The following is a 26,724-nucleotide window of genomic DNA, read 5'->3' as shown; positions in this document are numbered from 1 at the left end:
TTCATAGAATATATCCGCAATAATTTCCTCGAACACTATGCAATGGAACCTGTGAACGAGGAAGCAAGCTATTCTAGATTTGGTCCTGCATAATGAGATAGGAATAATTAATGATCTCATTTTGGCTCAGGTAGACTGGGAGGAAAAACTATATGATAGGACAATTGAGGAATAGTGGAGGACATTAAAAGTGATTTTTCACAGGCCTCAGCAAAAATATATACCAGTGAAAAGGAAGGACTGTAGAAAAAGGGACAATTGGCTCGGGATAACTAAGGAAATAAAGGAAGATATCAAATTGAAAGCAAAAGCATACACTGAGGTAAAGATTAGTGGGAAACTGGGGCAATAGGGAAATCTTTAAAGGTCAACAGAAAGCCATGAAGAAAGCTCTAAAGAAAAATAAGATTGATCATGAGTATAAACTAGCTCAGAATATAAAATAACAAAGGTTTCTACAGATTTATAAAATGAACAAGAGTTATATAAAAGGTACAGATTGGTCCTTTAAAGGATGAGAAGGAGCCTCAATAATGGGAATGAGGAAATGCTGAGGCATTGAACAGGTATTTTGTGTCCGTCTTCACAGTGGAAGACATGAATAACATGCCAATAATTGATGACAAGGAGGCTATGGCAGGACCTAGAAGAGATCATTATCACTAAAGAGATAGTGCTGGACAAGGTAATGAGGCTAAAGGTAGACAAGTCCCCTGGCACTGAAGGAATGCATCTCGGGCATGGCGGGAGAAATAGCGAATGCATTCATGGTAATTTATCAAAATGCGCTAGATTTTGCGCAGGTTCCAAGAGATTGGAATACAGTAAATGTGACACCACTGTTTAAAAAAGGAGGTAGACAATGGGTAACTATAAGCCCATTAGCTTAACTTACGTAGTGGGGAGAGTGCTTGAATCTGTAATCAAGGTAGAAGTAGTGAGACATCTGGGTAGAAAATGTCCCATTGGGCAGACACAGCATGACTTCATGATGTGTAACTAATTTGCTAGAATTCTTTGAGGAATTATGATTGCGCTGGACAATGGGGAAACAATGGATGTGGTGTATCTAAATTTCAAGACCGTGGTCAGCAAGGGGCCACACAAAAGCCTGCCTGAGATAAAGGTGCACAGTGTTACAGGTATTGTATTAGCATGAACAGAAGATTCGTTAACTGACAGAAAGCAAAGAGTGGGGATAAATGGGTGTTTTTCTGGTTGGTGATGTGCGGCTCGTGATGTGCCTCAGGGATCAGTGTTGGGACCACAATTGTTTGCAATTGACGTAGATGATTTAGACCAAGAGTAGTGTGTCAAAGTTCACCGATGACAATGAAATGAGTGGTAGAGTAAAGTGTGCAGAGGACATGGAAAATGTGTAGATGGTTAAAGATAAGTTAAGGATCTGGGCAAAGATCTGGCAGATGAAATATAACATTGATAAATGTGAGGTCATCTATTTTGGTAGCAGTAACGGCAAAATGTACTATTATTTAAATGGTGAAAAATTGCAGCATGCTGTTGTGCAGAGGGACCTAGATGTCCTTGTGCATGAATCACAAATGTTTGTTTGCAGGTCCGGCAGGTAATTAAAAAGGCAAATGGAATATTGTCCTTCATTGTGAGAGGGATTGAGTTTAAAAATGGGGAGAATATGCTGCAGCTGTATAGGGTACTGGTGAGGCCACTCCTGGAGTACTGTTTATAATTTTGGTCTCCTTATTTGAGAAAGAATGTACTGGCAATAGATGGGATGCAGTGGAAGTTCACAAGGTTGATTCTGGAGTTGAGAGGGTTGGCTTTAGAGGAGAGATTGAGAAGACTGGGACTATACTCATTGGAATTTAGAAGAATGAGGGGGGATCTTTGAGAAACATAAAAATATAAACGAAATGAATATGAAAGAAGCAGGGAGGTTGTTTCCACTGGTGGGTGAAATTAGAAACAGGGGGCATAGCCTCAAAATAAGAGGGAATGGATTTAGGTCGGAGTTGAGGAGGAACTTCTTTGCCCAAAGTGTTGTGAATCTCTGGAATTACCTGCTCAGTGAAATAATGAGACAACCTGATTAAATATTTTTAAGGCAAAGATAGATAGATTTTGAACAGTAAAGGAATTACTGTTAACAGACGGGTAAGTGGAGCTGAGCCCACTAAAAGGTCAGCAATTGAATGACAGAGCAGGCTCGAGGGGCCAGATGGCCTACTCCTGCTCCTAGGAAGGAGCTGGAATCAGATGTAATGGTATTGCAATTCAGTAAAATTAATTAGAAAGACATGAGGGTGAACCTGGCCAGAGTTGTTTGGAAGGGGAGTGTAGCTTGGAAGACAGGGTAGCTGCAATGGTAGAAGTTATTGGGGGTAATTCAGGAGGCACCGCAGAGATTCATTCCCAGGAGGAAGAAACATATTGGGGGGAGGATGAGGCAACCATGCCTGGCAAGGGAAGGCAGGGAGGGCATAAAAGCAAAAGAAAACATACAGTGGGAAGCTAGAGAATTGGGAAAAATAGTCAAAAGTATCAAAGTCAAGTTGACAGGATCGAGATTAAAAGAAAAGGTAGATATATTATATCAAAATTCTGCCATATTTTGATGAGAAAGATGTTGTAGCCTTCTTTATTTCATTTGAAAAATTGGCTAGGCAGATGGAGTAGTCTGAGGATTTATTGGTAATGCTAGTTCAGACTAAAGTGGTAGGCAGAGCTAGTGATGTATTTGCCGTGCTGTCAGATGAGGGGTTCAAGAGATTATGAAGAGGTTAGACAGGCTACTTAAGTGCTTATGAATTTGTACCAGAAGCATACAGACAGTGGTTCAGAAACACAAAGAAGGAACCAGGTGAGTTTGAAAGAATTAAACATCGTCATTTTGATCGATGGGTGCATGCTTTGAAAATCGTTAAGACCCTTGAGACTCAAAGAGAGATTATTCTGCTGGAGGAGATTAAAAACTCACTTCCAGAGATGGCAAGAATTCACATAGAGGAACCGAAAGTTCAGGAAGTGAGAAGGGCAGTAAAATTAGCAGATGAGTACATGTCGGCGCGTAAGACAAGCTTCCGACCAGAATTCCGTCCTGTGAGGAACAGAATTTAGGAGAAGGGGAGATCCTAAACTACAAAACCAAAAGTAGAGAGCACTGCTAAGAATTTACCACATTTTAAAGAAGCCCAACAGGGTGAAAAGGAGGTGAAAGGTCTCAGATGTTTTCACTATAATGGAGTGGGACACAGAAAATTACAATACCTGTGGTTTCAGAAGGGCACTGGAAAAGGTGTTTTCACTGCCAGAAGGCGGGACATGTAAAGACACAGTGCTGGTCATTAAAGAAAGGCATGGCGGGAAAAGATATGGTAAAAGAAGCTAAGTCAAGGAGACCCCAAAAGAGCCGAGGAGCTGCAGGAGAGTGCACAGTCTAAGCAGGGGCTGGAGATGGAGTTAGTACCTGATCTCTACAAAGAACTTGCCTCTGTTGGTAAAGTCTACTCAGAACAAGAAGGACAAGAAGTTATAATTTTGAGAGATACAAGATCTAACCAGTCGCTGATTGTAAAGAGTGAGCAAATATGCATTCTTTCTGATCTCTTACCCGAGAGTGTGGTAATTTATGGGATACATGGAGAGAAATTCAGCATTCCCCTATGTAAGATCAAATTGGAGTGCCAACTCAAGTCTGTGGAAGTTACCGTGGGAGTGATTGACAGAGTGTCAAGTTCCAGGAATTCAGTTTGTTCTTGGGAATGATTTGGCAGGATCTGAGGTGGAAGTGACACCCCTTGTTGTACAGAAGCCCAAGAAAGAGCAAGAAACTGAGGAGTTAACACAGAAATTTCCTAGTTTTTTTCTCCGACTATGTGGTAACCAGATCCCACTATCATAAGTCACAGCATGAAGTGAAAAGAGAAAGGTTAAGGAGTTAAGGCTCAGTTAGCAGACACCCTGTTTGACTTAATGGTGCAGGAAAACCTTGGAACAGGCAGAGGGTAGACAGAGTGTTTAGTCCTGAAAGGTGAAGGAACTTGCAATAACAAGACAAGATGATAAAAAATACATATGTGCATGTGTACTCTGAAAAGGAGGCAGAGAATATTCTGGAGAGTTATTACCTGAAAGATAGAATCCTAAGATGGAAGTGGAGACCACAGCAGGTTAGTGCAGAGGAGAAATGGGCCAAGTGCACCAGGTTGTGTTGCCGGTTGCATACAGATAGGAGGTGTTACAGGTAGCACATGAACTACCTGTAGGAGGTCACTTAGGGGTACAAAACGGTCAGGTACAAAAACATTTTTATTGGCCCGGAATGCACAAGGATGTGGTTAACTTTGCCGTATGTGTCATACATGCCAAATGATAGATAGAGCACAGGCGATAATAAAACTAGCACCTTTGTTGCCAATTCCCACATTTGAAGAACCTTTCACATGGGTTATAATTCATTGTGTAGGTCCCCTTCTGAGAACTAAAATGGGGAACCAATGTTTGTTAACTATGATGGATGTGTCTACCAGATTTCCAGAAGCAATTCCATTACGGAGTATCAAGTCAAAAAGAGTGATAGAGATGTTAGTAGTTTCCTTCACACAGCATGGGCTACCCAGAAATCAAGGGTCAAATTTTATTGCTAGGCTGTTTAAGGAGGTTATGGATAGCTTAGGTATTCATCACTTTAAATCCAGTGCATATCATCAGTGATCCCAGGGAGCTTTAGAAAAGTGGCATCATATCTTGAAGACTATGTTGAGAGCATATTGTCAGGATTACCTGAATGATTGGGATTAAGGTATCCCATTTGCATTGTTTACCATTAGAGATGCCCCAAATTAATTTACTCAGTTCACTCCCTTTGAGTTAATATTTCGTCATGAAGTGAGAGGACCTTTAAAATTAATTAAAGAAAAATTGACATGACCGAAGTCTGAGATCTCACACTTAGATTATGTATCGGAGGTGAAGGAGAGACTAAATAAAGTAGATGAGTTAGCCAAATAGCACCTAAAGAGGGCACAGTGTAGAATGAAGTAGTTGGCAGATAAAAGCTCTGAAACTCGGATTTTTTCCCGAGAGAATAACTTGTTAGTACTGTAACTAGTGATAGGAGATCCCTTCAAAGCCAGGTTTAGTGATCCCTATCAAATTGAGAAAAAGTTGAGTCAGGTGAACTATTTAGTAAAGATGCCAGATAGGAAAAAAAGGTATTGGGTATGTCATGTGAACATGTTGAAACCGTATTAAAGTATTAAAGTAACGTGTTAGTTAATATCTCGCACAATAAGGAATCAAATCCAGATGATGTGGATTTTCATGTATCTCAAAGTAGACCAAAAAATGAAGAAGTCTTTGAGGAGTGGGTTAAATTAATAAGCTACCTGTCTCAGGAGTATAGAATGCAGTCGAAAGATTTGTTATTGCAGTAGAAGGACATATGTAAGAATCAGATGGGGAGGACTAATTCTATTGTATATGAAGTAGATGTAGGAAATACTGCTATGATAAAGCAACATCACAACGACTAAATCCTTTCAAACCCAGATAGGTTCAGAAGGAGGTAGAGGCCATGCTCAGTGAGGACATCATCGAACCAAGTCAGAGCGAGTGGAGTTCGCCAATCATCTTGGATCCCAAACCGGACGGACCTCGATGATTCTGCATGGATTATGGGAAGGTCAACACCATTACAAAATCAGACTCCTATCCAATTCCTAGATTGGAGGACTGTATCGAGAAAGTCGGACAAGCCAATTACATTACCAAGTTGTCTTAATGTGTGATTACTGGCAGGTACCTTTATCAGAAACGGCAAAAGAAATTTCTGTGTTTCTAACCAAAATGGGTTATATCAGTTTAAAGTGATGCCCTTTGGAATGAAGAATGCACCCGCCACATTCCAAAGACTCAAGAACACAGTTGTGGCTGAGTTAACAAACTGTGCGGTCGATTTGGATGATGTAGTGATATTTAGTAAGTGCAGTTGGTGGAGCTCTTCAAAAATCTATGAGAAGCAAAACTGGTGATAAACGTAAACAAAACTGAATTTGAGAAAGCAGAGGTGGAGTTCTTGGGACGTAACATCGGTCATGGAAGGTTTACCCCACGGAGCACGAAGACAAAGGCCATCAAGGAATATCCATGACCATCTTCAAAAAAAGAGGTGCTTCGACTCTTTGGACTCAGCGGATTCTATCAGAAGGTTATTTTTAACTTCAGCAGTGTAATGGCACTGTTAATCGATTTGCTGAAGAACAACACAAAGTTTCGATGGACAGAGCCATCGACCATTTGAAATTGATATTAACCATCAAACCAGTTTTAACTACCCCAAACTTTTCAAAACCTTTTAAAGTCACCATAGATGCTAGTACCACAGGAGTTGGAGCTGTACTCCTACAGGAAGATGAGGATGGAATTGAACTGCCAGTTGGTTACTTGTCAAAGAAGATCATCATCCACCAGAGGAAATACTCCATAATCGAGAAAGAACTATTTAGTTGGTACTGGCCTTACAACATTTTAACATGTCTGTCATGAGCAATGTGTCGAAGACTGTTGAGTACATGGATCACAATCGACTTACATCCTTAGAACACTTTAAAGACAAGAATATGAGACCATTTCATTGGAGTGTTATGTTACAGTTTCGTAATTTAAAAATCATACATGTTGCAGGTTATAAGATTGTAATTGCAGATGTGTTATCACAGATTTAACTGATAAAGTTTAGATGAGATTTGTCTTCACTTAATGTTTCATAGTTATATAGGAAAAAGTTAAGATGAACTTAGATTAAAGTTATCTGTATGTTAGGATAATGTGTTTAAAGAATAGAAAAAAAATGAAGCGATCTTTTCATTATAATGGTTCATTTTTTTCTTAAGGGGGGAGGTGTTATGAAAATGTGGGTGTACTGTACCTTTAAGAGAGTTAAAAGCTAGCAGAACTGCCTGACAGCACCAAGTGTTTTAACAAGATATAATGTAACATGTGGTCCAGCAGGTAGGGTAGCTGGTTGCCTGGAAACAAAAACAAATTTGAATTTGGCCAATCAGTTTAAGTTATACCCCAGAAAATACCAAACTCAATCAATTTTGAATTTAGTAAATTTACAATCGTAAAAGCCAATGACGCAATCCAATGCTTGGGGGGTGTAAGACTGGGGAAAATTGAACAGTTGGGAGGTGAACTGCCAAGCCACCAGTATGCCCGAAACGTCGATTCTCCTGCTCCTTGGATGTTGCCTGACCTGTTGCGCTTTTCCAGCAACACATTTTCAGCAGCAGTATGTATAGACTGCCTGAAAAATAGCTCTCTCAAAGGTAGCTTTATCGATTAGTAACCTCTGAAACAGAAATCCCTAAAAAGAAGAAAAGAAGACAGAGGAAAATATAAGAGAAGATTCGACATCTGGCTGGTTTTGAAAATGTGAATGTTTGGTCAATCTTAATCAGGTTTATTTTTGGACTGGTAGTATAGAAGGGAAGGTAGAAGTTAGGTTAGAGGAAGGAATTGTAAATAATTATTAGTTAATTATTCTCTGTTGTACTTTCAGAAATAAAGTTGTTAATTTTTGTTAAATAGTTCTTAAATGAAGTTGTTAAATAGTTCTTGGCCTCTTGAATTTTCACAGATTACTGCATGGGATATATCTTTTCTGTGTTGCTGGTTTAAATTAAACAGGAGGATTTACTCCATGACATAGTAAGCCTTTTAAATCTAGCAAAGGATAACTGTCAAAAAATGATGAGGAAGGAGTTGAAATATGAGAATAAGCTTGTTGAAAATATAAAAGAAGATTGCAAGAATATTTTGTAAATATATGCAAGGTAAGGTGGAGCCAAGAGTGGACATTGGACCACTGGAAAATGAGGCTGGAGAAGTAATAATGGAGAACAAAGAAATTACAGAGGAACTAAACAGGTACTTTGCATCAGTTTTAACAGTGAAAGACACCGTAGAGTCACAAAGTCATAGAGATGTACAGCACAGAAATAGACGCTTGGGTCCAATTCATCCGTGCTGACCAGATATCCCAACCTAATCTAGTCTCATTTGCCAGCACTTGGCCCATATTCCCCTTCATAAATTCATGCTGACTCTGACCTATCCTGTTACTACTATTCAGATGTGTCGTAATTTCATACTTTATAATAGACTCCAGCATCTTTCCCATCACTGAAGTCAGACTAACTGGTCTATAATTTCCTGCCTCCTCCTAGAATCTTTCTCTCCCACCTTTCTTAAAAAATGGTACAACATTAGCCACCCTCCAATCTGCAGGAACTGATCCCGAATCTATCGAACTCTGGAAAATAATCACCAACGCATCCATGATTTCTCGAGCCACCTCCTTCAATACTCTGGGATGTAGACCTCCAGGCCCCGGGGACTTATCAACCTTCAGACCTAACAGTATCTCCAACACCAATTCCTGGCAAATATAAATTCCCTTAAGTTCAGATCCTTCAGCCACTGTTACCTCAGGAAGATTGCTTGTGTCTTCCCCAGTGAACACAGATCCGAAGTACCAATTCAATTCTTCTGCCATTTCTTTGTTCCCTGTAATATATTCCCCTGTTTCTGTCTTCAAGGGCCCAATTTTAGTCTTAACCATTTTTTTGCCTTTCACGTACCTAGAAAAACTTTTACTATCCTCCTTTATATTTTTGGCCAGTTTACCTTCGTACTTCATTTTTTTCTCTGCGTATTTCCTTCTTAGTAATCCTCTGTTGTTCTTTAAAAGCTTCCCAGTCCTCCGTTTCCCACTTACCTTTGCTATGTTATACTTTTTCTCTTTTAACTTTATATGTTTCTTAACTTGCCTCTTTCTTCCTTTTTGGAATGAACTGATCCTGCATCTTCTGCATTATACACAAGAAATATCTGCCATTGTTCCTCTACTGTTATCCCTGCTAAGGTATTGCACCATTGTACTTTGGTCAGCTCCTCCCTCATAGCTCCAGAGTTCTCTTTATTCAACAGAAATATTGTCACTTCCGATTGTACCCTCTCCCTCTCAATTTGCAGATTGAAGCTTATTGTATTATGGTTACTACCTCCCAATGGCTCCTTCACTTCGAGGTCCCTGATCAATTCTGTTCGTTGCACAATACCAGATCCAGAATTGCCTTCTCCCTGGTAGGCTCCAGCACCAACTGTTCTAAGAATCCATATCAGAGCACTCCACAAAGTCTCTTTCTTGAGGTCCAATACCATCCTGATTCTCCCAGTCTACCTGCATATTGAAATTCCCCATAACAACTGTAGTAACATCTTTGCAACAGGTCAATTTCAGCACCTTATTCAACTTACATCTGACATCCAGGCTACTGTTTGGGGGCCTGTAGATAACTCCCAAAAGGGTCTTTTTACCCTTAGAATTTTTCAGGTCTATCCACTCTGACTCTACATCCCCTGATTCTAGGTCCCCCCACGCAAGGGACCGAATATCATCCCTTACCAACATGGCCAATCCACCCCCTCTGCCCATCAGTCTGTCCTTACAATGGCATGTAAGATGCAGACACAGGGTTACAACATCTAAAAGACATTTGGACAGGTACATGAATAAGAAAGTGTTAGAGGGATGTGGGTCAAACGCAGGTAAGTGGGACTAGTTTGGTTTGGGAAACCTGGTCAGCATGGACGAGTTGGACCAAAGGGTCTGTTCCCATTGTGTATGTCTCTGTTTTCTGGTTGAGTCACTCTTTGGAGGGTTGGTGTGAACTTATTGGGCCAAATGGCCTGTTTCCACACTATAGGGATTCTATGATAAACCAAAGAAATGCAGATCCTCTAAATCAGAAACAAAAACAGAAATTGCTCGAAAAGCTCTGGCAGCATCTGTGGAGAGAAATCAGTGTTAATGTTTTGGGTTGAGTGACCATTCCTCAGAACTCTGCACAGGAGTCTGCTAAATAGGATAAGAGCTACTGGTGTTAGGACAAGGTGTTGGCAGGGATAGAGGATTGGCTGACTGGCAGAAGGCAGAGAGTGGGGATAAAAGGTTCTTTATCAGGATGGCAGCCAGTGACTAGTGGAGTTCCGCAGGGTCGGTATTGGGACCGTAACTATTCACATTATACATTAACACCTAGATGAAGAAACGAAGGGCATTGTTGCTAAGTTCATAGATAACACAGAGATAAATGGAGGAACAGCTATTACTGAGGAAGTGGGGAGAATGCAGAAAGGCACAGACAGGCTAGAAGAGTGGGTAAAGAAGTGTCAGATGGAATACAATGTGGGAAAGTATGAGGTTCTGCAGTGTGATGGGAAGATTGAAGGCATATACTATCTTATAAATGGGGAAAGGTTTCAGAAATCTGAAACGCAAAGTGACTTGAGAGTGCTAGTCCAGGATTCTCTTAAAGTTAACTCAGTTGGCAGTTAGAAAGGCAAATCAGTGTTTGCATTCATTTGAAGATGGCTGAAGTACAAGAGCAGGGATGTATTACTAAGGCGTATATGGCTCTGGTCAAACCACATTTGGAATATTGTGAACAATTTTGGGCCTCATATCTAAGGAATGATCTGCTGGCATTGGAGAGGATCCAGAGGAGGTTCACAAGAATGAAGGGTTTGTCATATGAGGAATGGTTGAGAACTCTGGATCTGTACTCAATAGAGTGTAGAAGAACGGGAGGAGATGGAAATTTGCAGAATACTAAGAGACCTGGATAGAGTGGACATAGAGAAGATGTTTCCACTCGTAGGAGGGACTAGGACCAATGGGCACAGCCTCAGAGTGAAGGGATGACTGTAGAATTGAGATGACGAGAAATTTTTTCAGTATGAGGGTCGTGAATCTGTGGGACTCATTGCCGCAAAAGGTTGTGGAGACCAAGCCATTGAGAGTATTTAAGACAGAGATAGGTTTGTTATTGGTAAAGGGATCAAGATCTTGCAGCTAAGATTCCTGATCCATGGAACTGTTCTCACACAGCTCTTTTGCATCCTCTCAAGGATTCTTATACCTTTCCTAAAGTGTTGTGGCCAGACTGGATTCTTTAGCTTTAACCCAATCAGATTAGACTAGCATCCCTGATTTTGTACTTAATTAGCAGAATCTTGTAATGGACTGAACAACATGGAGTGTTGCAAGATTTATGGCAAAATCATTCATTCAAAGTCCTGTGTGGCCTATCTCAATGCCAGGAGCAACTTGCTGCATCTTTTATAGATCTGCCAGTCAGCAAGGTCAGTTCCTTGATAAACAGCCATGAATGTCAATTAAGGGGGATTATTGCTTATTAATTGTCTTATCAAGGCACAACTTGCCTCATTTATATTTAGCTTTCCATCACAAATACGCTAAACAAACTACATATCGAAAACGCTGGACATGGAAGTCGATGTGGGGTATTTGGTGTCAGCTTGTTACTGGCTGCGAAGAGCCTCCATGTTGTTCAGCAGTGACCTAGAGAGGATTTAGAAGGATGTTGCTAGACAGGTAAATGTGTGGCCTGGTGGTTAAACAGTGATGAGGATTGTCTGTACAAGGGAATATCAGGCATGCTGACTCTCTGCTGTGACCAGTATGGCTTTATGGCTGCTATGTCATTGCGTTCAGAAAGGGACAATGCCAGAATGCGAATGCTCGTCTCAATGCACTGCAATCTTTTAAAGATGGTGTAGGTACCAGGAGTGGCAGTCATTTGCTGAGTGGTGAGTTATTCTGTAAATAAGCCATGGTAAGATAGAGCTAGAAGCTAGGCATGCTATAGGATTGATAGTTAATGAGGTGAGGTTGCTAAAATACATTGAGTTTAATTATAAAGCCAAAAATCTCATCTGCTTTGCTAACTGTAATCTTGCTATTTCCTACCAAAGATCTATGCACATTAATCCCAAATCCCCGTCTTCCTCTACATGCTTTAGAACTGTACAATTAAGTCATTATTGCCTCTCCCTATTGTTTTTGCTGAAACACATTACCCCATCTTTTTCTATTGATGATATGTATCGTGTTGCAAGCAATCTGCATTATCTACATTGTCAACCAATCCTCCAACTTCATCTTCGAAATTTTACTCTAATACAATATCCAATAATGACTAATAATGTCTACAGGTACAAGTAATTGCTCAGCTTGCAATTCAAATGAATAGTTCTCACGATATATATTAAAGTTCACTACATATTACAACACAAGTATACTAAGCCAATCCACATCAAACTCCCTGATGGCAACACTGAAATTTTAGCATTTGGTGGTCCTCAAAATTGCCCAATTGTTACTTAGTGGACTTGACAAATAATTGATATCAGACACCAAGTTTATAACTTACATAGAAATTAACAATTTATTTCTAATCCTGTAGCTTTATTAGAGCAAAGCTAAACAAAAGGTAATCTAATTAATGCCTGTGTTTTAAGCCAAATCTTCTTTGATCATAGCCCCCCTCTGTCACCTAGATAGACAGACACAGTTAAGGGATAACCTAAAAAAGAAAACAAAAGAACAATAATTTTCCAGTTCAATAACTGTTTCAATGTATCAGGTCTTTGTAAAATCCTTGAGTGACATGTTGCATTACAGACACTTAGGATTGGATCTTGCCTGAATTCCTAAGTCACTAGTCAATGCAAACAGCTTCCAGTGGGCTCCAAAGAGTGTTCACTTATTTCTTATAAACTGGGATTCTTTTTTTCAGATCATTCATCATTTTTTTAACTGGATATAAAACTAGAAAGAGGAAAACTCAAATATGGCATCCCAGTCCAGCAGCTTCAATGCACACAGCCCAAAAAACCCAATCAAAAGTCAGTTCAACCTTTGGTTTCTCTTTTCCAACATTTCTGTGATTAGCTGGCCAGTATTGGCCTCCCCTTGGTTGGTCAATGTGACATCCAAACAGCTACCAGTCCAGAGCATAACACATTTGGTGTGAAAAGGAGGGTTCTTAATTAACATGAAATTATCTTTTCAGACTAGTTCCCACATGCAAACGTCAGTTTGTTGTTCTCTTATTTTTACAACAAGCTGTTCTACAAAGTTCAGTTCTCAACTTCAGCTTATAGTTCTGAATCAAACCTGAGAACAATAAAGAAAAAACAGTAATTGCATCAATGCACTTCAATATGAGAGTTCACTATGCTATGGCTACTAAGGGAAATACCATATTTTTAAAATTTCTTTCTTGTTAGCTCGAAGGTAGGAGTCATGGCTAGGTGGAGAAATCAACTAATGTTTAGTGATGGAGCAAGTGAGGAAGTAACATCTGCTTTCTTAGGCATTAAAGGACCTATGTAACCATGAATGACCAAAATCCAATTGCTGTTAGACTCTGACCATATTTCTTGACATGAACAAGATGATTTCATGCTCTGGAAGAGTTTGTGTAGTTTAAACAAATGCAACATGCTACAACATTGGTAAAGAATTATAATTGTTATGGAAAATAAACTCATTAAAAAGATTAGATTTTGTGTTTTATATGCACTTTTCGCACCTGTTCAATTGTACAAACCTTTCTTTCCGCTGCATTCGTATAGTAGTTTAAATATTTTATGTCCCCATTAATCAGCTTACATCAAATCATCTATACAAGGTGGTAATTCAACAGTTCCCTATCTTATTTAGTTACACCAATACAGTGACAGCTAGCCTTTAGCGTAAGATTCAAAACAAAATTTGCTGGAAAAGCTCAGCAGGTCTGGCAGCATCTGTGGGCAGAAAGCAGAGTTAATGCTTCAGGGTCAGCAATCCTTCTTCGGAGTTCTGATGCTGCCACTGCTGCTGAGCTTTTCCAGAATTTTGTTTTTTATTTCTGACTTCCAGCATCTGAAGTTCTCTGTTTTATTGGCTTAGCTTGAGATTGTTACCTAAGATAACAGGGACAAGAGAGCTCACAAGTTACATAATAAAGAAGAAGCACATTTTTCTGAGTTTGGAAATATTAAATTATTCAGCTTTCTGCCACTCAGGATTCATAAGCCTACTATCAAATTCAATTTTAAGTATTTATACAGCATAAAGTTGGTGATGAATTTCATGGGGTACCAATGCCAATGGGACCTACAATGTTCCATTTCTATGGAAACAGTCATTGTATTGTGTTCTGATCCACAGTACATAAAAGCTAGCTCCCAAGGCTTTAATCTCATGTTGATGATTTTCTGGTTGATAAATGTGAAATGCTCAGTTGGAATTTTGTAACAGCATGCCTTCTTGAGTAAAAAGCAGAAAACTAACCACTCTAAGTGGACATCTATATCATAGATAGACATTGTTATGTTATTTTATGGATGAATCTCAATAGTGTTGGTGGTAGAGATGTTCAGCAATACAATGCTTCCATTGTGAGACATTGCTACCAGGGAGTGCTGTTCAGAAACTCCCCAAGATGGACTTTCCACAAGCAGAACTGCCAGCTTGGAGCTTCAGATTACAGAAAATGCCTTTGATATATTTGCCTACCACCATAACACAATGATTAACATCTTGACCCTTAATGTTGTGTGCCATTATTAACAGATTACCAAAAAATAGATTTTGTGTTTAATCTAAAATAACGTAGACATAAAATGTAGAAAATAGGAGTAGGCCTCACAGTGCCTTGAGCTGTTCATTCAATAAGTTCACGACTGGTCATCCAACTCAGCACACTTTGATCCCTTTAGCCCTAAGAACTATGTCTAACTCCTTTTTGAAAACATTCAATGTTTTGGCCTCATCTTCTTTCTGTGACAGAAAATTCTGTAGGCTCACCACTCTCTAGGGGAAGAAGTTTCTCCTTATTTCAATCCTAAGTGGCCTACCCGTATCCTTAAATGGTGACCTCTGGTTCTGAACACTGCATGCAATGACCCTGTTCCTAAATCCTCTTGAAGATTAAAGTACCGTTTGCCTTCTTCATCGCCTGCTGCACCTACTTTGCTTACCTTCAATAACTGGTGTATAAGGAGACTTCAGTCTCATTGCACCTATCTGTCACCATTCAGATAATAATCTGCCTTCCTGCTTTTGCCGCTAAGGTCGATAGCCTCATACTTATCCACACTGTACTTCATCTGCCATGCATTTGCCCACTGATTCAATTTGCCCAAATCACATTTTGGCATCCCTGCATCCTCCTCGCAGCTCGTTCTCCCACTCAGCATTGTGAATGGGAAATCTGCAAATCTCAAGAAATTACATTTTTCCCTCATCTAAATTATTAATATGTATTGTGAATAGCTGGGGTCCAAGCACAAGACCCCCACTACTCACTGCCTACCACTTGGATAAAGAACAGTTTAAATGTACTCTTTGTTTTCTGAATGCCAACCAGTTCTGTATCCATGTCTATACACTTTCTCCAATCATGCACGTTAATGTTAAATGCAAATTTCTTATGTGGAACCTTATTAAACGTTTTCTGTAAGTCCAAATAAACTACATCCACTGTTGCCCCCTCAACTCTATTAGTTACACTCTTGAAAAATTCCAGTAGATTTGTCAAGATTTCTCCTTTGTATACCGATGCTGACCCTGTCCGATTCTGTCACTGTTCAAGCATTTGGCTTTCGGATCGTGCCACGACAGTAAAAAAAAGCACATAACGTCTATGCAGGCAGTTTGATCCGTGATCCCACAATGCTGTTTCCTTTTTGTTTAAGGACAAGTTGAGTTAGGGTTTTCAATTAGGCGTTAATATGTATGTTAATTGTGGACATTTGTAAGTGACTTATGTGTACTTATTTTGTATAGTGGAATGTATAGATCAATCAGTGCATTTAAAGCTGATCAAAAGGATCTGTCCTTGGTATGTGTAGTACAATTATAATGTTTTTCTGTGAAAATGTCACTTTGTATGTCGAATAATATTTACTGGGTTATATTGAAAATGTAGTCGGCTGTGATTGCACAATCTATACATCATGTTCCTAACTTATTACCGGTGTCAAGTGCTAGCAAGAGCAGAAGTAACACAATATACCAGATGAATACTTGACTGGAGAAAAGGTGTTGAAGGGAGTGATTCAGATTCTAGGGAAGGTGAGACTTTGGTACAAGCAGGGTAGGTTGCATCTAGCCAGATAGCAACCATTGTTCTCAGACTGCTGTTTGCTTATGCTGTCAGAAAGGGTTTAAACTGGAATGGCAGGAGTTTGGGGACCTAAGCAGGGAGACAGGAGGAGGAACCAAGGATAGAAACAAAACAACAGGAAGGTAAGAAGCAAAAGTGGAAGGCAGAAAAAAAAATGGTAAAAAGCAGATTGGACCATCGTGAAAAATAAAGACAAGATGACTATCAAGGCTAAAAAGACAAATCAAAAGGAGTTTTGTCTTAAAGGGCAGAGCATATAAAATAAGGTGGGTGAGTTAGCAATACAAAAATATATACAGTAAATGGTTATGATTACAAAGACATGCCTAATAATTGACCAAAGATGGGAACTGAATATCTAGGGGTATTCATTAATTAAGAAGAATGGCCAAAAAGGTAAAGGAAGTAGGTAAGCATTATGCATAAAGGAGTAGTGCAGAAGCATACTGGCTAGGAAAATCATGATATGAAATCTGTATGGATGGCGATAAAAAATACCAAGAGCAGAAAAAGTTGTTTGGTGTTGTCTATAGGCTGCCAAACAGTAGTGCAGATGTAAGGAAAGACCTTAAAACAAGAAATCAGAGATGCATGAATAAGGGTAATTCTAATCATGAGTTAATTTAATTTAGATATAGGTCAGGCAAACCAAATGAACGCTGATATTGTGGAGGAGGATTTTCTAGAGTATGTGATGGTTTTTAGGTCAATACGTTGAAGAATCAAACAGAGAATAGGCTTCTCCCGAGTGGCTATTGTGTAATGTGAAAGGATGAATTAACAATCTTTTTGTGCAGCTCTCTTGGGGAACAGCAACAAGAACAGAATTTTTCATTACGATAGAGAATAAAGTAGTAAGATCCAAAATTAAAGTCCTGAACTCAAAAAAAAAGGGTACTATGAGATATGAAAAGCAAATTGATCATGATAAATTGGGGGCTCTTACTAAAAATATTAACAAGTGGACGCAATGATTAATATTTAAATAACATATGCATGAATTGCAACAATAACTCATAATTCTGAAGAAGCGTTGTATTGGACTCGAACCATTAACTCTGTTTCTCTGACCACAGATGCTACCAGACATGCTGAATTAGTCCAGCATACTCTGTGGTTGCTCCAAGTTTCCAGTACTTGCAGTATTTTGATTTGAATCATCCTTTCCTATCTGGCACAGAAATAAAAGTGGAAAGTTGGTTCAACAATGGCTTACAAAGGAATTTAGGGACAGTAATAGATCCAAAGAGCAGACCTGTAAAATTGCCAGAAAAAACCCAGCCAGCCTGAGGATTAGGAGCATTTTAGAATTCAGCAAAAGAGGGCACAGCATTTGATCAGGAAGGGGAAAAGTATCTGTGAATAAAATTGCAGGGAACATAATAACTGATGGTAAAAGCGTCTTTAAGATTTTGAAGAGAAAAAGGTAGTGAAGACAAATGTAGGTCCCTTATAGGCAGAAACTGGGGAATTTATAATGGTGAGCAAAAGGATGACATAAGAATTAAATATATACTTTGACTTTATCTTCAAAACATAAAATGTAAAAAATGTCCAGGAAATTTTAAGGAAACAAGGGTCTGGTGAGAGGGAGGAATTAAAGGAAGTCAGTATTAGCAAGAAAATAGTGCCAGGAAAACTAATGTGGTCAAAGGCTGAAAAATCTCCAGGACTGATAATATGCATCCTTAAAAGTAAAGGAAGTAAAGGATGCATAGGAGGTCATCTTTGAAAATGGTATGGAGTCTGGAGCAGTTCCCACAGATTGGAGGGTGTTCAATGTAACCCTAATTTTTAATAATGGCAGGGAGCAAAAAAATGTAGTGTTACAGATCAGTGAACCATACATCATGTGGAAAAATACTAGAAGCTATTATAAAAGTCAATCTAATCTAATCTAATCTTGATAGCAGAACATTTGGAAAACATTAACAGGATTGGACAAAGGAAATGGGTTTATGAAAGGCAAATCATGCTTAACAAATCTACTGGACTAATTTTGGGGATGTATAGCATGATTATTGCATATTTCTGTTAAATATGTAACAGAATAAATAAAGAGAACCAGTCTATATCCAAAAAATTTGGATTTTTAGACAACTTTTGATAAGGTCTTACATGAGAACTTAGCGAGCAAAATTAAAGTAAATTTGGCATGGATTGAGAATTGGTTATAGAATCAACATAGAATCCCCACAGTGTGGAAACAGCCATTCAGCCCAACAAGTCCTCACTGACCTTCCGAAGAGCATCACACTTCAACCCTATCACCCTGCATTTCGTATGGTTAATGCACCAACCTACATATCCCTATACACTACGGGCAATTTAGCACAGCCAATCCACCTAACTTGCACATTGTTGGACTGTGGGAGGAAACCGGAGCACCTGGAAGAAACCAGCATTGACATGGGGAGAATATACAAACTCCACACAGACGGTCATCCAAGGTTGGAATCAAACTCAGGTCCCTGGCCCTGTGAGGCAGCAGTGCTAACCATTGAGTCTCCATGGTTAACAGATTGGATATAGAGAGTGCGAACAAATTAGTCCTCTTCCACATGGCAAGCAAAGACTAGTGGGATACTGCAAAGATCTGACGCTTGGGCCCCAGCTATTCAAGTTATTTATAAATGAATTGGATGAGGGAATCAAATGTAACATTTCCAAATTTGCTGATGACACAAAACTGTGTGATTATTGTGAGGACGATGCAAGGAGGCTTTGAGGTGAGTTAGACAAGCTGAGTAAATGAGGAAACACATGACAGAGGCAGTACAAAGTGGCTAAATGTGAAATCACACCCATTGATGTAAAAAAAAGAAAAGCATATATTGATGTATGTATGCAGTTTTAATCTCCCTATCAAAGAAAGGATGTATTTGCCAGAGAGGGAGGGCAGCAGATGTTCACTTAGCTGATACAAGGGTGGCAATTGGTTACCTCAGTTGACTGGACAGCTGGTTTGCAATGCAGAGTGATATCAACAGTGAGGATTCAATTCATGCACTGGCTGAGATTACCATGTAGAATACTCCATTTGAACCTCTCCCCTGTCCTGAGGCATGAGTGACCCTCAGCGTAAACCACCATCAGTTGTCTCTCTCTCTAATAAGAGAGCAGCCCTATGTCTGGTAAGACAATGGCAACTTTATATTTTCCTTTACAAGGGATAGCAAGGCTGTCTGATAAGGAGAGATCGGTTTCGACTCGACCTTTTTACCTATATTTATGAGAGTCCAGAATGAGATAGGATCTGATTGAACATATAACATTTTAACTATGCTGGGCAAGCTAGATGCAAGGAGGATGTTTTCCTTGTTTGGAGTGTTGTCTAGCAGCAGGGGACACAGTCTCAGAACAGGACAAACCATTTAGGATTGAGATAATGAAACCTTTCTTCACTCAAAAGGAAGTGGACCTGCGAATTCCCTATCACAGAAAATTATGGAGGCCAAGTCATTGAATATATTCAACAAAGAGATTTTTTTTAAGATACCAAAGGCATGCAATGAGGAGCAAGTGAGAATATGGATTTAAGATGGAGGACCAATCATGATTGAAGGACAGAGTAGGCTTGTAGATGCCGACTGACCTACTCCAGATCTTAGTTTCTGTTTTCTCTCCCTAAATGAGTGGCAATCCAAAGATCTTTAACACAGAATACAAAATGATGCAGGGAACTAGAATTAAACTAGATCACTCAAGTTGAGCTGACAACACTGGCGTGGATTCAACAGGCACACTTCCTTCTTCTGTGATCACAATTTTTTTCCTCTATCTTTTTGGGCTATTTAACTGCATGAAAATTGGTTGCTGTAATTACATATATATCAATAACTTATTGTCAGGTAGTCCAATCAATAAGTCCCTGTCTTAGCTTTCCTAACAAAGGCATCAATGCTTCAATGCAGGAACTGCCAACTGTACTTTGGAGATTAATTTAATACTTATGCATTCCTGGTGCTAATTGCTCCTCTTGCGTTGAGGCATTTTTTTAAGTTTGAGTCCACCTCTGCAACAAGTAGACTTTTCAAAACAACTTACTAATCTGTGACATTGTACACTGCTGTTCACAGTGCATGTACCACAGTTTCTTGGGCATGTATGATTGCAATGGATTCAACACAGGTTACAGTTGATGTGATAGAAACTTTGCAGACAAAGGAAATTATCTTGCTTGCAATTGTTCCTGCAACTTATTAATGTATAATTTATTTGTTAAAATAGTCTTCAGTGCAGTTGTAGTTACATTGCTGAAAATCATTAATTTAGGTGAATCATCTTTTAATGAACCATGGATTCTTAGAAGAATTATTGTTAAAGCTGGAGTTGGGTTATTTTGGAAATTTCCTTGCATGGCAAAATCATCAAAACAATGTATGAGTTGAAACAGTGCACCCTACATGTGCAGTGCTGTGTATTCTTACCTTAAATTCATAGCAAAATCAAATACACTATTAATTAGAAAAGAAATACAATATATTAAACCTTTTTAAAAATAATCACACTCTATGACTACATTTTTAGATTGGTAATGCCTCTTCTAATGGTACAGACTGGTCAATGCAAAGAGCTGTTGAGTCACACCACTACCTACGCTGACAAATGTCTGTTACTGTCATAGAGTCATAGAGATGTAAGCACAGAAACAGACGCTTCGGTCCAACCCGTCCATGCCGACCAGATATCCCAACCCAATCTAGTCTCTCCTGCCAGCACTTGGCCCATATACTTCTAAACTCTTCCTATTCATATACCAATTCATATTTACATGTTGCAATTGTACCAGCTTCCACCACTTCATCTGGCAGCTCATTCCATATACGTATCATCCTCTGTGTAAAAATGTTGCCCCTTAGATCTCTTTTATATCTTTCCCCTCTCACCTTAAACCTATGCCCTCTAGTTCTGGACTCCCCCACACCAGGGAAAAGCCTTCGTCTATTTATCCTATCCATGCCCCTCATAATTTTGTAAACCTCTACAAGGTCACCCCTCAGCCTCTGATGTTCCAGGGAAAACAGTCCCAGCCTGTTCAGCCTTGGTGAATGATGCCTTTCATTGTGAGTTAAGAACAGAAGCCCGGAAATGGGAGCAGCATTAAACAAATTCCATGACCTAAGGTAAGAACAAATGACAAGAGGTAATGCCAGGGAGGAGAATGGAGCAAGAGTCAAAACTAGTGGGTAGGCAAAGCCCATTTCCTTGAAAATTACCTCTGGCCTAAAGTTCTTGCAAGTTCCACAAAATGTGCCAACCTTATCACCGTATCAGGTGGGTCTGTCCACCTAATTAATATTGTGCCCAGCCCATTGCAGCAATCAAGGATGGTCAATGCCTATTTGCTGGAGATGTTGGCCTGGTCAAGACCCTGGTGTTGGTCCGTCTTCCTTCCCAGCGGATTCGCAGGACCACTTTCAATTCCTCGGGAATGTCCTGTCAGCCAGAGCAGCTATTGATGAAGAGATCCAGAACTGCCTCCAGTGTGCTAGTGCAACCTTTTTGCCACCTGAGGAAAAGGGTGTTCAAGAACAACAACATCAGACCCAAGACCAAGCTCATGGTTTATGGAGCTGTGGTGTCTCCCGTCCTCCTATATGGCTCTGAGACATTGACTGTCTATAGCAGACACCTCAATGGGCTGGAGCAGAACCACCAATGCTGGCTGCACAAGATCTGTTCAACATCTCATAACATTACTTTGTTTGATAGTTGAAAAACATGTCTGATGATTCAGATCTGTAAGTTTGTTTGTTTTGAAAGTGAAGAATGACTTTAATCTGGGGATGGTTTTTAATTGACATCTTTACCCTTGCGTATTCCTCAGGATACTGAAGACAGTGAAATTGTAGTTAAAAATTGAAAGCAAAACTAACTCAATAATACACTTCATCCATTTTAGAATGAATAATATACTGTCAAGATGGTGGCAGCAGGTTGGCATTGGTCAGGCTACTGAGCCTGGAGCTCGTCTACTTCCATCTGCTTTTTTTTTCCTTTTTTTTGTTTTTAATTTTACTTTTTACTATTGCTTTATTTTCCTTGAAAGTCTTTTACCTTTTGCCTCAAATGTGGCAGCATTGGCGGTGGCATCACTGAGAGTGGACCCTGTATGGAATGGTAGACGAAGATAGCGGTGCGGGCTGAGGGAGTGGCAAAGCTGAGTAAATGAAGAAGGAGAAGGTGTGCAGCGGTGGCAGCAGTATTGCCAAGACAAGGTGACCTCAGGTCCAGCCCAGCACAGTGTCTCCCAATGAGTGAGGATCAGGTCCCAGGCTTAATCCTCTGGTCCAGACTCACAAGCTGAGCCGAGACTCCAGGGTCAAGGGTAAGCCCAGGTGCCTGCCAGCGGAGGTGGTGATGGTGACAAGTTTGGTCCCAACACAGGACCCTGTGGCACCGGCGGTGGCTGTATCTGTGAGGCCAGCTCAATGTGAACTCATGGCAGTGGCACCTCTGGTGGAGTCAAGGTAGTGTTGGAGAGTGATAACACCTGTTTCCAGCAGCAGCGAGGACATTGTGAAGTACAGTTGAAGCAGTGCAGTCAGTTTAGCAGCAGGGACTCAAGGCATCGCGGTGGAGGAGTCCTGATCCAGGCCCATGACCAAGCTAGAAATGAGAGCTGTTCCAAAGACCACATAACTTTATTGAAATAAGATGATAAGGTGAACTTTTATTTTGGCTTTGTATTCTGTATTTTGGTTTATTTCCTGTGTTTTAAGATGGCACCACTAAACGACAGTTTTCTATGTATTTGTATTTTCACATGACAATAAATCAAATCAAACATTATATTTATCAGCAAGTCGCAGTTTTTTAAATGTTGTCTTCTATGTATTACAAAAAATGTTTATTAACTCATAACATGTCATAACATCTCCAACTGTGACCACTGAAGGGCCTCAAATGATCCATGGGCAAGCAGACCATATGACACTTCTCACATTGCTGGTAAATTGCTGCGAAGTGTATCTGCAGTCGGCACAGCACCATTCCATTTTAGGCCCCTTCTATTTGTCTACCATCCAGACTACATGGGGTATTATAGAATTACAGCCGTGATTATTTTCAAGAGCATCAACTTCGAAAAAAACTCTATTCTATTGCCCACTGTAGAACTTCAGTTTCTATTGTGGATTAAAATGAGAAAAAAAAACTTGTAATAATCAAGGGGATTGCTGTATGTTTTGGAAGCATGTAAACAGACATTCATTGCATACACAGTTTACACAGCTGCAGGGATTGGACTGTAGATTTTAGAAGAACTGGAATTGAGGGGTAGTGCATAGATGGAACTTTGGTTGGTACAACTAAATGATTGGTTTGTGACCTATTATCTGTGGTGTACTAAGTTAAGCATTGATTTATCATTCTCAAAATTCTTTAACATGTAACCTTCTCTCCATTTATATTGATAGGACATTCATGTGGAAATGCACATCCTGATCCTGGAATCGCATAGGGATATTACTGGCTGTAGTCCCAGATTATATGAGGATGCATTAGTATACTTTCAAGTGTTGATGGTAAGTCCAACTGCTTTGCTGCTTTGACTGCCCATCTTAAAGTTAGCTTTTCCGGAGCTGGAGTCCATATACACTCTAAGATCTATTGCTGATTTATGTCCCAAATCTGCATGTGAGATCCAGAAGATTGTTTGATCATGAGAAAGTTCACAATAGTGATAATCCTGCCAACACCCAGTATTTACCACCCCTGTATCCCCTCTAGCCAGTCAATGGGTAGTGAGTGTACCTAGTGAGAGTCAATGAGAGTAACTGTTACAAAGCAAAACTTAAAGACTTGGATTTATAGAGCATTGTTCATGATTTCAGAATGTCCCAAAGTGCTTCACTGACAGCAAATACTTTTGAAGTAGCATATATTGTAATGTAAGAAATGAAGCAGCCAATTTGCATAAGATTTAGAGCCACAAACTGAGAATATGATGATAACTAGGTGATTTGTTTATAAATGTTGGTTGAGAGGTATATGTTGACAAGGACTGCCTCCCATCTACTGGGATCTTCCTTGTCTGTATGGTTCCAATGAGTAGCTGTATTCACTATGGTTCTAACCAGTTGCTTTATTAACTGAGCGAAATATAGCTTCTGTATCACCACATTTTTAAATATGCATACAGTTAAAATTAAACTTTGGTGCTTGAGTTAATAAGCACCATACTACCATTTCAGCTGTTTTAATTCAAATATCATTGTAATCACAGGCAAGTGAATAAGAAGTTTTTTTATTGGTTTTGTTTACTGTTGCCTATCACAATGATACTTCCTGTGTCACTGAACCGAAAAAGCAATCTTTGCTTGCAAAAGTCTATGAATTTGTGAATGAGAGAGGCAGAGAGCAAGGAAACAAAACTACAGTAGTGTGGGCTGGATTGGAATTTGGGTCTTCATTGAAAGCCAGAACACTGACTGACAAGTCCGTTCAATTCTTTTCAGTTTTTAAAATTACTGCCATTTTAACATATTTGAGATGCAAGGCTAAAAATTATTAACCCTGCAGTCAATCAACCAAGTCCTGCCCCAAATGGAAAAATGATTGATACACAATGGGATTACATATAGTTCAGGAGAAAGCAGACATGTGTAAAGAGAAAATTTATTATAGTAAGAAAAATAAGCAGTAATCCCAAGAAAGAAATCCAAATTATTATAAATGCTTGAGAAGGCAGCTCTTAATTATTAAATGAGATGTTGTAGGAAATGCCTTTTAAATATTTGCATATTTTGGATTTTATTTACATGCACAACTCAATGTCTGTAATATTGCTCAAGGTAGATGTAGAAGATACTCAGAGAAAGATTAACTGTGTCACACATAATGTATCATGCATCAACCAAGTCTCCATGGTCTAACTGCTTTATGTAGTCACATAGTGAGACAAATTTCCCTGAAGTACTCCTTGAAGTGAATTAGAGGGTAATTGTTTCTGTGGACTGGCTGATGCTTGTAAATGTCTGACCTCAGCTCAAAATCAGCAAAAGCAACAGGAAGTTGCTGTATATATGTTTGGGCAAAAGTTTGTTTTGCAACTGTAGTTAGGCTTGTTGCTGTGAACTGTAATGTCAGAATTCTTATGGTTCAAACTTTTTAAAGTATAATAGGCTTGTTTTTACATTCGGTGACTAAACAACAGAAGTTGCTGATGTCTGTAAAGAAAGATGTCTCAAAGATGCAGCTTTCACTTGCACACTGATTCCCTTTTTCTAATGGGTGATTGATTGCCATTCTTTAGGCATGCACCAGCATTGGTGTAAACAGTCAGGATAAGTAGGCAATTACATTGAAGTAAACTCAGACAACAAAAAAACCGAGATGTTAAACATACTTTATCCTTCACTTTTAAATTTATAGACAGCAAAATTAATTCTGATTGTTTTTTCTAGCTATTAACTCAATTATCAGTATAGGCAAAGCTTAAAATGGTTACTTTACAATGTTTTTATCATATTCAAGCAAATTACATTCTAAAACTACAAAGTGAACATTTTAGTCTGAAGTAGTTACAGTTTCTCATGTTGCCTGAGTTGCAGCCTCAAACTACTGAGGTTGACTTCATTGTCAGTAGTCATAAAATAAAACACATTAATCAGTTTGTAGTTATACAAAATTTTGTACATTTGAATATCTTTGAATATTCAGATATGTTGGTGAAAGAACAATGCCTTTTATCCAGGGCATAAAATATGGTTGTGGGGAAAATAAACAAGTGATGATTACAGAGACTTCAATATCAATCGCCATGTTGTTGATTCTGTTTGGACAGGGAATTCCAAGGGTAATAAATGCCTTCTTGTGTAATGTTCAACAAATGGATACAAGTACATTAGGTTTGAGAGCAGTATAAAGTGAATACAATTTTCAGTTTGTTTTCTTTTTAAACTCTACCTTCTGTGTATAGTGTATTTAGGGGAGAAAAATTGACTTCTGCCACAAGCTGAGTGATAAGACTGTTCAGAGGCTTAGTTTGTGTTTGTCTCTGAGATGACTTTCTGCCCACCTTTCCGCACCTATTCTAAGATGGCCTACCTTCACTTCCATAACCTGATTCAAATTCTGCTGAAACTCCGCACTTGATGAAATCCTTATTCATGCCTTTGTTATCTTTAGACTTGATTATTCCAGTGCTCTTATGACCAGCTCCCATTCTACCTTGATGCGGGTGTCCCAGAGATGTTCTCTGAAATGTTCCACTTGGTGCTGGGAGTGGGTGTGATGGTGCAGGATGTGGACCTATCAAGGGAGTTGTTCTGGGCATGGTTTCTCCAGAATGCTTATAGCAGTGGATTACTCTCCTCCACTTCTCACACTACCGCCCTTGAACACCCCCCCCCACATCCCAATTCAACAAGGACAGAACCCCCTGGTCCTCACATTCCACCCCACCAACCACTGCATACATCGCATTATTCTCCACCACTTGCACCACCTACAAATGGTCCCCACCACCAGAGATAAATTTCCATACCCACCGCTATCAGCGTTCCAGAGAAACCATTCCCTGCGCAACTCCCTCAACAGGTTCACACCCCCACCAGCCCACACTCCACTCCTAACACCTTCCCCTGCACCACAGGAAGTGCAAAACCTGTACCCACACCACTCTCCTCACCTCCGTCCAAGGCCCCAAAAGATCCTTCCACATCAGACAGAAATTTATCTGTACCTCCACCAA

General features: G+C 39.5%; 1 protein-coding gene across 4 annotated transcripts in view; it reads left to right on the top strand.

Moving 5' to 3' along the window:
- Positions 1 to 26,724, top strand: part of disp3 (dispatched RND transporter family member 3) — a 501,842-nt gene that overhangs the window by 236,845 nt on the left and 238,273 nt on the right. For all 4 annotated transcript variants that reach the window (XM_060852435.1, XM_060852437.1, XM_060852434.1 and 1 more), the window contains one exon: positions 23,447 to 23,554. The gene's annotated coding sequence lies outside the window, so the exon portion shown is untranslated. The remainder of the gene's footprint in view (positions 1 to 23,446; positions 23,555 to 26,724) is intronic.

Source organism: Hemiscyllium ocellatum, chromosome 37 (genome assembly GCF_020745735.1).
Source record: "Hemiscyllium ocellatum isolate sHemOce1 chromosome 37, sHemOce1.pat.X.cur, whole genome shotgun sequence".
Lineage (NCBI taxonomy): Eukaryota > Metazoa > Chordata > Chondrichthyes > Orectolobiformes > Hemiscylliidae > Hemiscyllium > Hemiscyllium ocellatum.
The sequence above is the reverse complement of the archived record's forward strand: the minus strand, read 5'-3'. Positions and strand labels throughout refer to the sequence as shown.